The sequence below is a fragment of the Carcharodon carcharias genome, chromosome 1 (assembly GCF_017639515.1).
Source record: "Carcharodon carcharias isolate sCarCar2 chromosome 1, sCarCar2.pri, whole genome shotgun sequence".
Classification (NCBI taxonomy): Eukaryota; Metazoa; Chordata; class Chondrichthyes; order Lamniformes; family Lamnidae; genus Carcharodon; species Carcharodon carcharias.
Genome location: NC_054467.1, coordinates 218,536,020 through 218,550,585, shown reverse-complemented (window position 1 = coordinate 218,550,585; position 14,566 = coordinate 218,536,020). Strand labels below are relative to the sequence as shown.

At 42.9% G+C, this 14,566-nt stretch overlaps 1 protein-coding gene across 3 annotated transcripts in view; it reads left to right on the top strand.

Moving 5' to 3' along the window:
- Positions 1–14,566, top strand: part of c1h18orf54 (chromosome 1 C18orf54 homolog) — a 61,271-nt gene that overhangs the window by 36,670 nt on the left and 10,035 nt on the right. The window lies entirely within an intron of this gene.

The window sequence follows — 14,566 nt, the reverse complement described above, 5'->3', positions numbered from 1 at the left end:
AATCGAGGAACAAATTAGATTGAAAACAAATGTAGCAGTTACTAAGATAAAAGCAAAAAACTGCGGATGCTGGAAATCCAAAACAAAAACAAAGTCAGACCTGCTGAGTTTTTCCAGGTATCTTTTGTTTTTGTAGCGGTTAGTCTCCTGGCAAAAGTATATATTGTCCAACTCAAGAGAATAACTTCCTGTAGACCGGCATGTTTCCATCCCTCCAATTTTATTGCAGAGTACTCATCTGAATGTGACATTTTTGTGAATTTTTAACAGACCTGTGCAAATCCAACCTGGTTTTTGTGTTATTTAATTATACAAGCAGTTTACAGTACTGCAAAATGGTGGACGATTGAAGGAAATCAACCTGACAGCTTTTCCATGATTAAAAGAATCAAACTAACAAGAGGCTAATATAAACAGAAAACGCTGGAAATACTCATCAGGCCATGTCGCGTCATAATGGCATATGCTGAACTCACAATTCTGAATTGAATGTACCTGAGTAACAAAGTAGTAGCTGGCCACCTCCCCTCCCTTCTTGTCGAAAATAAATGCGGGTCTCACCACTTAAAAACATGACAGCACCCATCACCATGAAAAAGGCTGAGTATTTGGGAGTTTTAGTAGTGGATAACTTATCAGCTACCCATGTCGAACTAATGTTTAACTATTGTCGATTTATAGAAAGTTGGTGACTTGCCTTTTTTCCTTCCTTCCACTTCACCCCCACGTTTTTTTCTGTCTCGTCCAGTAGAGAGATTTATTTTGAGGACCCGCTGGAAAGTCTGTATAGACCTGCCAGGGGCTCGTGGACTCCAGATCAAAAACCAGTGATCTCAATTATGAATGTTTGGCACTAATACACTGTAGTAAAAGTTTTATTTAACCCAGTGCGCTTTACTGTTATGTCATGCTTCTTGCAGGGTGCTGTAAATTCATCAGCATTGTTCTTAACTTGACAATCATTGCTCTACTTCACCCAAGTTTCATAGCGCTCAAAATCATCACTTCAGAAAGAACACAAATTTGGAAAGGCAAATTCTATTATTGTTCTTTCGGATATTTTAAGACGGTTCAAGTGGATGAAGTATGAAAATTTTACGCACTCAGCATTAAAATTGAGCTTTTGTTTACTTTTTGGTTACTTCAAACTACTGTTAAGAGTTTTGTACGGAGCCAGTTTCAATCTCTAGGCATTTGTGGTCTGCAGTCTCTGTGGGCCGCTTGCATTGCAGCAATGTCTTTTTAACTTGTTTTGTCGGTAAAAATGAGGAATATTTGTGCCAAAGAATAGATTTTCTTCTTTTTCCATTTTCATTCTGAGTCACAGAATTATCCATTCTCTGGTTATTTATAACATGGTTTGGAGCACTTTGGAGGACTACTTCCCCCTGGTCACAACATTACAAACAAAATGTTGGAGAAGGTGCAGAAAAAAGTAATGAGTCTGATTCTAAATGTAAATGGATCGAAACGTTACAGATCTCAAAATCTCCTCAAAAAAGTTGGTGGTTCAAGAAGGAATGCATCAAACTATCTAAAATACTAAATGCTACAGATACAGTTAGGAAAAATGACGTCAGCAATGTAGAGTGCCAATTTAAATTGATGCAAAGTAAATTTAAAACATAAGCTGAGAAATATTTATGCAAAAATAATCTTCCAGATGACATAGGGGGTTTAAAAAAAACATTCAAGGTAGCCAAATACAGCTGAATGCTAAACTGAGTGAGCTGGTGTACCACAGGAATGAGATTTAATGGGCCATTTGGGCTTTTATCCTCATTTTTTGCTTTCAGTGCAATGTTTTCTGTACTCTGCACCAATAATTTGCTCAACTGATGAGTACCCCTAAATATAACAGGCATTTCAGATTCCCATATTAGTAAAGTTCTGTGTTCTGAGTAATCTAGATCATCACCTCTCTTAAATTTATTTCTTTGTTCACGAGATGTGGGTGGCTAGGCTGCAATTTATTGCCCAACCTTAATTACTCCTTGAAAAGGTGATGGTGAGCTGCCGCCTTGAACCGCTGCAGTCCAGGTGGTGTGGGTACACCCACGGTGCTGTTAGGGAGGGAGTTGGAGTCGAAGGATACATGCTGAAGGAACTCAGTTGATGTTGTCCAAATTAATTTTGCATGTTACCTTTTTCTCTCGTGGGTGGTTCATCAGGATTGAGGATGACTTCCTTCCACTTCAGTTAGTTGGGTGCTGGGATGGCTGATAAGTTCAGTGCACGATCTGTAGCCTCTGTGACATGCAGAGCAGGTGGTGTGTGAAGGGGTGGGCAGATGAGATGTTTGGAGGTTTATGCCAACTTTTCTTCTGTGTGCTCCTGAAAATATCTCTTGATGTGTTCGGCGCCTTCTCGAATCAACCACCTCCACCTTGGTCTGTCACAAGCCAGGAACTCCCATGAGTCGGCGAGGATGTTTGCTTTCTTTGTGGATTCTTTTGGAGATCCTTCTTCTGCGACCAAATTCGAGTAGAACAGTTGCTTCAGGAGTCTGGTGTCAGGCATTTAAACAACATGTCCTGTCCAGTGCAACTGGTTTTGAATGAATAACCAGGTTGGCTTGGAAGATATGGCTGCTCCGGGACTCCCTCTTTTTTTTCCCTTTTGATTTGGGGGAATTTGCGAAGGCACCACTGGTATTTATTCATGCTTTGGGGTACCTGCTTGGACAGCCTACCTTTTTTATCACAGATTTCACCATAAACGAGTATTTAATTTTTTTCCAGGGATACACAATCTTTGTGCTCAGAAAATAAAACTTCAGCAGCAAAATTGGGATGGGGCAGTGATCTCAAGCTGAATGATGATCAGCAATGAGAAAAACAATAGGAACAGGGGCATAAAAGGAGAAACATCAAAGCATCCAGATTGCTGAAAAATTACACGAGAATTACCGTCTAGGCACTTATATTCTCCAGCATCCTGTATTAGGGAGAGGCAGTGGCGTAGTGCTAATGTCACTGGACAAATAACCCGGAGGCTTAGGCTAAGGTTCTGCAGACGCTGGTTTGTATCCCACCACAAAGGCTGGTGAGAGTTAAATCCAATGAATAAATATGGATTTTTTTTATTCGTTCATGGGATGTGATTTATTACCCATCCCTAATTACCTTCCCTCTTGTTCAGAGGGCATTTAAGAGTCAACCACATTGCTGTGGGTCTGGAGTTGCATGTAGGCCAGACTAGTTAAGGACAGCAGATTTCCTTCCCTGAGGGACATTAGTGAACCCAGATGGGTTTTTACAATCGACATTGGTTTCATGGTCATCATCAGACTTTTAATTCCAGATTTTCTATTGAATTCAAGTTTCACTATCTGCAGTGGTGGGATTCAAACCCGGGCCCCCAGAGCATTACCCTGGGACTCTGGAAAACTAGTCCAGTGACAATACCACTATGCCATCACCTCCACCCCCGCACCCGTACCCCCCAGTAATAGTGGCCATGACACCATAAAAACCCTTCTGATTCACTAATGTCTTTAGGGAAGGAAATCTGCCACCTTTACCTGGTCCGGCCTACATGTGACTCCACAGACCCCAAGGAATGTGGTTGACTCTTAAGTGCCCTCTGAAATGGCTACTCAGTTGTAACAAGTTGCTACGAAGTCTAAATGAAATAAAAGCATCTAGAAAGACAAGAGCAGCAGACATTTTTTATAAATCCATTCATGGGACATGGGCATTGCTGGCTAGACCAGCATTTATTGCCCATCCCTAATTGCCCTTGAGAAGGTGGTGGTGAGTTGCCTTCTTGAACCACTGCAGTCCATGTGGTGTAGGTACACCCGTGAGATCATGGAAACGTCACCATCCCCTCCAAGCCACACACCATCCTGACTTGGAAATATACCATTGTCCCTTCGCTGTAGCTGGGTCAAAATCCTGGAACTCCCTCCCCAATAGCACTGTGGGTGTACCTACACCACATGGACTGCAGCAGTTTTGGAAGGCAGCTCACCACCACCTTCTCAAGGGCAATTGGGGATGGGCAATAAATGCTGGAATAACCAGCCATGCCCACATCCCATGAATGAATACATTTTTTTTAAAAAGTACCATTTTGTAACTGTGGAACTTCCAATTCCTCCATTACAGTGTTAAAAGCAGCTGTTGTGAGGAACCATTAACATGCATGTGTTTTGGACACTAAATATGTTACTGTGGCTCACTGCATACTTCAGGAACAGACTTTACATTAATTCCCGCAATCTCACTCTGTCTTAACAGGAAGTGTGGGCTCTACAATTGGCAGCTGACTAATTTCAACTATCAGAGAATCACAGAATATTAAAGGCACAGAAGGAGGCCATTTGGCCCATTGTGTCTGCACCGGCTTTCCAAATGAGTATTATGACTTAGTACCATTGCCCTGCCTTTTCCCCATAGCTCTGCACATTGTTTCCATTTAAATAATCATCTAATGCCCTCTTGAATGCCTCGATTGAACCTGCCTCCACCACACTTCCAGGCAGTGCATTCCAGACCTGAACCACTCGTGTGAAAAAGTTTTTTCTCACGTCACATTTGCTTCTTTTGCAAATCACTTTAAATCTGTGCCCTCTCGCTCTTGATCCTTTTACGAGCGGGAACAGTCTCTCCCTATCTACTCCAGCCCCCTCATGATTTTGAACATCTCTTTCAAATCTCCTCTCAGCCTTCTTCTCTCAAAGAAGAACAGCCCCAACCTCTCCAATCTATATTCGTAACTAAAGTTTCTCATCCCTGGAAGCATTCTTGTAAACCTCTTCTGCACCCTGTCCAATGTGTTCACATCCTTCTTATAATTTGGCACCCAGTACAAAATACTCCAGCTGAGGTCTAACACGTAAATTTTATAAATTCAGCATAACCTCCTTGCTCTTGTACTCTATGCCCCTGTTAATAAAGCCTAGGACACCAGGTTCCTTATTAACTGCTATCTCCACCTGTCCTGCCACCTTCAATGATCTATGCACATATACACCCAGGTCTTTCGACTCCTGCACCCCCTTCAAAATTTCACCCCTTATTTTATATTGTCTGTCCATGTTCTTCCTAACAAAATGGATCACCTCACACTTCTGTGCATTGAACTTCATCTGCCACCTACCTGCCCACTCCACCAACTTGCCTATGTCCTTTTGAAGTTCTACACTGTCCTTCTTGCAGTTTACAACATCCCCAAGCTTCGTATCATCTGCAAACTTTGAAATTGGCCTCTACACCAAGATCTAGATCATTAATATATATCAGGAAAGCAAAGTCGCAATACCCGACCCCTGGGAAACTCCACAATAAACCCTCCTCCAGTCCGTTGACCATTAATCTCTGCTTCCTATTTGTCAGCCAATTTTGTATCCACTACACATCGATGATATGAGAGATTAATGCTCCTGTTTTCATTTTCCACCACACATATGCAATTCTCTACATCCAAAGGCTGAATTGCTCCCAGGGTGTGTGTCTCCAGTACTACACTGGATCCTGTATCCAATCCTTCATTGAAATGGATTGATATCTTAGCTGTATATCGATCACTAGCATTGGGTATTGGAGTTCCTTCAGCTGGGCAGTGGAACTTGACTACTTCCATGACTGGGATAGTGAAAAGTTTGTTACTCTTCTTTTCTGGGAGCTTTGCTTGTTTCTTGTTGGAGATTGCATCTAATGCACCACCATCTTCCTCCTTCATGGGAGAGTGGTGAAGATAAGACATTAAAGACAAAGGGGTGAATTTTCCCATGGGTGAGTTTGAAGTTGGGTTGGTGGGGAGCTGGGGAAAATACAATCTGAGATGTTCCTGTGGGATCCCAAGAACAATGACTATCTGCCTGGCAGTGGTGGTTAACCAAACAGGGCACCTAATGGGGAAAATAGCCTCATTGTAGAATTGGATCGCAATTTTTTCGATGGTACAGGGGCTTCCTGCCCTTGTGTCAGGAGCCTAGAAATTGAGCATGAGCGGCTCCGTAGGAGGCAGGAGCCTCCTACGGCCTTGCAGCTATGACAGGGAGATGGAGAGCAGTTGCTATCCTCCTACAGAAGGTATTTGTGCTATTGGCTCCTCAGCAATGTTCACAATGTAAGAGTGGCTGGAGGCCCTACCCATGGGCCATGCTGAACACTACTTCCCCTGTCCCCACCCTAATGGACTTCTTAATTGGATGGGGCTTCCAGAGAAGGCTTTTAAATTGGCTGCCTCAGGGAAGATGGTGTTTGACATTCTACTACGACCTCTTCCAGGTTCACCTGGGGAAAATGATGAAATTTGGTATAAAAACAAACTGCTGGAAAAACTCAGCAGTTCTGGCAGATTCTGTGGCGAGAGAAACAGAGCCAACCTTTTGAGTCCAATATGACTCTTTGGAACTGCTTTTATGTAGGAGGTTTGGTTTTCAGCTAGCTCTTTGTTATACAAGTACAAAGGCCTGAGTCAACTTGTACAGTATTGGTGGCCTTGAGGTCCTCAGCTGTTGCTGGTGGGTAACTGCACCCCTTTCTTGGTTCACTTGATGATCTGTCCTCTAAAATTACAGCTTCAGAGGATCACCCTGATGCACTATAAACAGCTCTGCACACTGACTGGTGCTTAATGTGATTCGGTCTGTTCTCTAGAAAGGGGTACAAGACTCAGTACACACAATCTATCTAGCTGATCATCACTCCTTCTTACTCCTTGCCTTCCTTCCTCACTCTTTATGCAGCTTCAAAGGATTTTTGTGGGAGAAGGTGAAGGTTTTGATTGCAACCGAGAAATCCAATTAAATGAATTAATTTGAAATTTTTAAGTTGTTAAAAACCTTTTCTTATGGCAGAAAATTAAAAAGACTCTTCCATCCTCCTTAACTTCAGTCAAATAGACCAAACTGAAGATTTCAAAAAAATGAAAAAAATATAAACAAGATAAATTTCAGTAAAGGCAATGGGCCCTGATAATATTCTAGCAATATAGCTGAAGACATGTACTCCAGAACTGGATGTGCCCCGAGCCAAGCTGTTTCACTACAGCCAAAATGCTGGCAACTACCCGGCTATATGGAAAATTGCCCAGGTATGTCCTATACACAAAAAGCAGGAGAAATCCAAGCTGGCCAATTACTGCCCCCATCGGTCTAATCTCGATCATCAATAAAGTGATGGAAGGGGTCATCAGCAGTGCTATCAAGTGCCACTTGCTTAGAAATAACCTGTTCGCTGACGCTCAGTTTGAGTTCTGCCAAGGTCACGCAGCTCCTGACCTCATTACAGCCTTGGTTCAAACATAGACAAAAGAGCTGAGCTCGAGGTGAGGTGAGAATGACTGCCTTTGAAATCAAGGCAGCATTTGACCGAGTGTGGCATCAAGGAGTCCTAGAAAAACTGGGGTCAATGGGAATTGGGGGGAAAGGTCTCCACTGGTTGGAGTCATACCTAGCACAAAGTAAGGTTTTGTTGGAGGTCAGTTATCTCAGTTCCATGACATGACTGCAGGAGTTCCTCGGACTAGTGTCCAAGGCCCAACCATCTTCAACTGCTGCATCAATGATCTTCCTTCCATAAGGTCAGGAGTGGGAATGTTTTCTGATGATTGTACAACGTTCAGCATCATTTGCAATTCCTCAGATACTGAAGCAGTCCATGTCCAAATGCAGCAAGACCTGGACAATATCCAGACTTGAGCTGACAAGTGGCAAGTAACATTCATGCCATACAAGTGCTAGGCTATGATCATCTCCAACAAGACAGAATCTAGTCATCACCCTATGACATTCAATGGCATTACTTTCACTGAATGCCCCACTATCAGCATCCTGATGGTTATCATTGACCATAAACTGAACTGGATTAGCCATATAAATACTGTGGCTACAAGAGCAGGTCAGAGTCTAGGGATCCTGTGGCAAGTAACTCACCATCTCACTCACCATAGCCTGTTCACCATCTACAAGGCCCAATTCAGGAGTGTGATGGAATACTCTCCACTTGCTTGGATGAGTGCCGCTCCAACCATGCTTGAAGCTTGACACCGTCCATGACAAAGCAGCCCGCTTGATTGGCACCACAACCATTCACTCCCTCCACCACTGCCGCATAGTAGCAGCAGTGTGTACCATTTACAAGATGCACTGCAGGAATTCACCAAGGCTCCTTAGTACCTTCCAAACCCACGACCACTACCATCCAGAAGGACCTGGGCAGCAAATAGATGGGAACACCACCACCTGGAAGTTCCCCTCACTCGCCATCCTTGGAAACATATCACCTTCCTTCATTGTCCCTGGGTTAAAATCCTGGAACTCCCTGCTGAACAGCAAAGTTGGTGTACCCACACCACATGGACTGCAGCGATTTAAGAAGGCAGCTCACTGCCACCTTCTCAATGGCACCTAGTGATGGGCTACAAATGCTGGCCTAGCCAGCGACACTCACATCCTATGAACAAATGAAAATCAAAGTGGCTGAAAATTTCTGCTGTTTGTCAAGTTACAGTTAACCACATCATTATCTCTTTCCCCTGTGTTCAACAAAATATGACAGATAATAAGTTTAGAGAAATATTTTTCCAGCAGTTTTTGTCTTTGCTGTGAATGCAATAACAAAAGATAACCGTATTTGCTCCAGGTTCTTCATTCTTCACTCACCACTATGAAATGATAAATTGTTCACAGTGCAAAGTTAAAAGGTTTTTTTTTGCTGTTATTTATTCTCAGTTATACAATTGTTTCCAACCATCTCCACACTTGTTCTTTTTAAGAAAGACAACAGTCAAATTTCTTGATGTGACCACTATGCAATACTCCACTAGAAAAATGCACTTGCATAAACTGAGTCATGCTCAATTATAATGACGCCTCACAGTCAGATAAACTCTTGATATTTAATGTTGCGATTAGTACCAAACTGACAGTTTGGCTAAAATATCAAAAAAATCCTTGGAATTGAACCCCCATATGAGCCAACACTGTTAGGAGCTGGGGAGAGAGAAAATACATTTTTTAAAAGAAGCAGCATAGAATATTTTCTGAATTTTGGACAAAGTTATACTTGTTTTTGAACAGAGCATTGATGATCTCATTAAGCAGATAATGAAATATTGAACTCGGCCATGTGTAGGGACTGAGTTATCATTAGTCATTAATCCTGGGATGCTTCAGCTTCAACTCTGTTCATTCAGTTCCCTGCCTAGCTCATTACTGGCTTTTGAGCTAAACAACTGTCTCATTATACAATCTCCTACTCTAATGTATTCTTTTCCTCAATCTCAAATCGCTGCAAGTAATAACTCACATTTAATTTCCTCGTAAAATTTTCAAAGTTTTAAAACCCAAGCTGGAAGTGATATAGACGCTGCTTCCTGATTTATCTTATCATCTACTCTTTCAGCAGTGGCCTGATTCGTACTTCACTTAATTAAAAAAAAAATCAACACCCTGTCCTTCTTGTAAGCCTGTAGCAGTTGTTGGCATTACTCCTAATGTCTATGACATCGGAGTACTAAGGAACATCAATTAAACTATCATTTTATAATGTCTTCAAATCCTTCATGATCACAATGAAGGAAAAGTTGGTCCTGATAGCTACAGCAGTCTAAATGTAGATTAATCATCAATTCGATTGTTGCTGGTGTGATATGACAGTCTCTATGTCTGTGAGTTATTGTCTGTGACTCAGCAGAGCAAAAGAAGTCACGTTGCAGTGTCGGCAATGTCACAACTCGTTATTTCTGAGGAGCTGCTAACAGACCACCTGGCTAACAGCCCAACTTCAAAGAGAGCTACATGAAGGGCACTTTTTATTTGATAAACCAAGCCTTCCAGTCGAGTCAGAGAGTCTACTAAGACAATGGCCCCTCAAACATTTCTTTTAACCCATAATGGTGGGGATGTCATCAGTCCTGAAGACCAAGCCAAATTCCAGACCTAGACCCTTTGTTGAAGACCTTTTGGTGAGGTACGGTCACATGACCTAAGACTCTGGCTTGTTGAACAAGTTAATATTGCCTTCCTGAGCTGCAAGCCTGTCTGCTGCTTTAACATCTGACTAGCAGGTCATGCAGAAGGAGCTCTGGCCAGGTTGGACACCTGACCCCATCTACCATGATTCTACTGGAAATTCTGCACCATCGCCTACAAAAACTGATACATCGCTGCACGCCTATTTCATCTTGTGAAGTCAGCGCCACTGGAAAAGCAAATTTTCTAATGCCAGTTTTCAGACCGTTGACCTCTGAAGGAATTCCTCATGGGACTTTGATTCTTGACACTGGACTTTCCGTGGATCCATATTTAATTTTTTCTGTGGTCTCTGCTTAAAAATCTTTCTCTATCCCTTGCTGTATGTGTGTGGAGAGATGTTGCGGACTCTCCTTTTCAGAATGTGTGCAATAAACTAACCTTTTTTGAGTTCATCCTACCTCAAATTTGCTGTGGGGTTCTTACTTGGAATTGGATCACACAAAAAATGATTAGTTGGGAAATATTTCACTGCTTATTAAAAAGGAAATGAATCAAAACACCTTTCTGTTTATGGATGGGTGTTGAGAGGAAATATTAGTACTGTTTGAATGGATTCGCCCCCCCCCCAAGACCCCCCCCCACCCAGTCCATCATAAGTGGGAAAAGAACAATTAGCAAAAGCATTAAATGATATCTGGAAGTATCAGGTGTCAAAAAGGGCATCATCTCACATCTCAGTGGTGTGCACCACGTCAACTCTGCCCTGGCAAATTACAACTATGTGAGAAAATAAAGGAATGGGCCTAAGGAAGTTGCGATTTGGCAAGGAAACTGGCAACAAGTGCCATCTCCGTTAGGATGGTCAAGGAGGCGACTGAGCCCCTGCTTCCTCATCCTGGCTGGGCGGTTCTCTTCCCCTGCAATAAGAAAAGGCAGAGAATTAGGACCAAGGTGAGTACAGTTTTTGCTCAGAAAATAGGCAGTCGACAATGTTATCAAGTAGCACTTACTCAGCAATAAACTGCTCACTGGCACTCAGTTTGGGTTCCGCCAGTGACCCCTTGGTCCAAACATGGATAAAAGGACTGAACTCCCGAGGTGAGGTGAGAGTGACTGCCCTTGACATCAAGGCAGCATTTGACCGAGTGTGGCATCAAGGAGCCCAAGCAAAACTGGAGTCAGTGAGAAGCGGGGAAATCTCTTACTGATTGGAGTCATACCTAGCACAAAGGAAGATGGTTGTGGTTGTTGGAGGTCAATTATCTCAATCCCAGGACATCGATGCAGGAGTTCCTCAGGTTAGTGTCCTTGGCCCAACCGTCTTTAGCTGCTTCATCAATGACCTTCCCTCCAACCTAAGGTCAGAAGTGGGGATGTTCGCGGATGATTATACAATGTTCAGCATCATTCACGATTCCTGAGACACTGAAGTAGTCCATGTGCATATGTGGCAAGACCTGGATGATATCCAGACTTGGGCTGATATGTGGCAAAAAACGTTAGTGGGGGTTGTATATAGACCCCCAAACTGTAGTGGTGATGTTGGGAATGTCATTAAACAGGAAATTAGAGACGCATGTAATAAAGGAACAATTATGGGTGACTTTAATATGCATATGGATTGGGCAAATCAAATTAGTATCAATACCATAGAGGAGGAATTCCTGGAGTGTATACGGGATGTTTTTCTGGACCAATACATTGAGGAACCAACGAGAGAACAGGCCATCCTCGAGTGGGTATTGTGTAACGAGAAAGGAATAATTGGCAATCTAGTTGTGCGAGGCCCCTTGGGGATGAGCGACCATAATATGATAGAATTCTTCATCATGACGGAGAGTGACGTAGTTGATTCTGAGACTTGGGACTTCAATCTTAAGAAAGGAAACTACGATGGTATGAGGTGTGAGTTGGCTATGATGGATTGGGAAACGTTACTTAAAGGGATGACGGTGGATAGGCAATGGCAGACATTCATAGAGCACATGGATGAACTGCAACAATTGTTTCTTCCTGTCTGGCGCAAAAGTAAAGCAGGAAAGGTGGCCAAACCATGGCTTACAAGGGAAATTAGAGATAGTATTAGATGCAAGGAAGAGGCATACAAATTGGCCAGAAAAAACAACAAACCTGAGGATTGGCAGCAGTTTAAAATTCAGCAAAGGAGGACCCAGGGATTGATTAAGAAGGGGAAAATAGAGTACGAGAGTAAGCTTGCAGGGAACATAAAAATTGACTGTAAAAATTTCTAAAGGTATGTGAAGAGAAAAAGATTGGTGAAGACAAATGTAGATCTCTTACAGTCAGAAACGGGGGAATTTATAATGGGGAACACAGAAATGGCTGACCAACTAAATACATACTTTGGTTCTGTCTTCACAAAGGAGGACACTAATAACATGCCAGAAATGTTGGGGAACACAGGTTTTAGTGAGAGGGAGGAACTGAAAGAAATCAGTATTAGTAGGGAAATGATGTTGGGGAAATTGATGGGATTGAAGGTTGATAAATCCCCAGGGCCTGATAATCTACATCGCAGAGTACTTAAGGAAGTGGCCCTAGAAATAGTGGATGCATTGGTGGTCATCTTCCAAGATTCTATGGACTCTGGAACGGTTCCTACAGATTGGAGGGTAGCTAATGCAACCCCAGTATTTAAAAAGGAAGGCAGAGAGAAAACAGGGAATTATAGACCAGTCAGCCTGACATCGGTAGTGGGGAAAATCCTAGAGTCCATTATAAAAGATTTAATAGTTGGGCACGTGGAAAACAGTGACAGAATTGGACAGAGTCAGCATGGATTTATGAAAGGGAAATCATGCTTGCCAAATCTACTGGAATTTTTTGAGCATGTAACTAGTAAAGTTGATGAGGGGGAGCCAGTGGATGAGGCTTATTTGGACTTTAAGAAGGCTTTCGACAAAGTCCCACATAAGAGATTAGCATGTAAGATTAAAGTACATGGGAGATTGGGGTTGGTGTATTGAGATGGATAGAAAACTGGTTGGCAGACAGGAAACAAAGAGTAGGAATAAACGGGTCTTTTTCTGAATGGCAGGCAGTGACTAGTGGGGTACCGCAGGGATTGGTGCTGGACCCCAGTTATTCACAATATATATTAATGATTTAGATGAGGGAATTAAATGTAATATCTCCAGATTTGCAGATGACACAAAGCTGGGTGGGAGGATGAGCTGTGAGGAGGATACAGAGATGCTTCAGTGTGATTTGGACAAGCTGAGTGAGTGGGCAAATGCATGGCAGATGCAGTATAATGTGGATAAATGTGAGGTTATCCATTTTGGTAGCAAAATCAGGAAGGCTGATTATTATCTGAAAGGCTATAAATTGAGAGAGGGGAATGTGCAACGAGACCTGGGTGTCCTTATACACCAGTCTCTGAAGGTAAGCATGCAGGTGCAGCAGGCGGTAAAGAAGGCAAATGGTATGTTTCCTTCATAGCCAAAGGATTCGAGTACAGGAACAGGGATGTCTTGCTGCAATTGTACAGGGCCTTGCTGAGACCACACCTGAAATATTCTGTGCAGTTTTGATCTCTATATCTGAGGAAGGATGTACTTGCTATAGAGGGAGTGCAGCAAAGGTTTACCTGACTGATTGCTGGGATGGCGGGACTGACATATGAGGAGAGATTGAGTCTTTTAGGATTATATTTGCTGGAGTTCAGAAGAATGAGGGGTGTTCTCACAGAAACCTATAAAATTCTGACAGGACAAGACAGGGTAGATGCAGAAAGGATGTTCCCGATGGTGGGGGAGTCCAGAACCAGGGGTCACAATCTGAGGATATGGGGTAGACCATTTAGGATTGAGATGAGGAGAAATTTCTTCACCCAGAGAGTGGTGAGCCTGTGGAATTCGTTACCACAGAAAGTAGTTGAGACCAAAACATTGCTTTCAAGAAGGAGTTAGATTTGGTCTTGGGGTGAAAGGGATCAAAGGGTATGGGGAGAAAGTGGGAGCAGGCTATTGAGTTGGATGATCAGCCATGATCATAATGAATGGCAGAGCAGGCTCGAAGGGCTGAATGATCTACTCCTACTCGTAGTTTCTATGTTTCTGTTCACACCACACAAGTACCAGGCAATGACGATCTCCAACAAGAGAGATTTCAACCATCTCTCCTTTACATTCATGGCATTACCATTGTTAAATGTCCCACTAACAACATTCTGGGAGTTAACATTGATGAGAAGTTGAACTGGACCAGCCATATAAATTCTCTGGCTACAAGAACCGGTCAGAGGCTAGGAATCCTGTGGCAAGTAACTCACCTCCTGACTCCCCAGAGCCTGTCCAACATCTACAAGGCCCAATTCAGGAGTGTGATGGAATACTCCCCACTTGCTTGGATGAGTGCAGTATCAACAACACTCAAGAAGCTTGACACCATTCAGGACAAAGCAGCCAACTTGATTGGCACCACATCCACAAACATTCATTCCCTCCACCACTGACGCACAGTAGAAGCAGTGTGTACCATTTACAAGATGCACTGCAGGAATTCACCAAGGCTCCTTAGACACTACCTTCCAAACCCACGACCACCACCATCGAGAAGAACAAGGGCAGCAGATAGATGGGAACGCCACCACCTGAAGTTCCCCTCCAAATC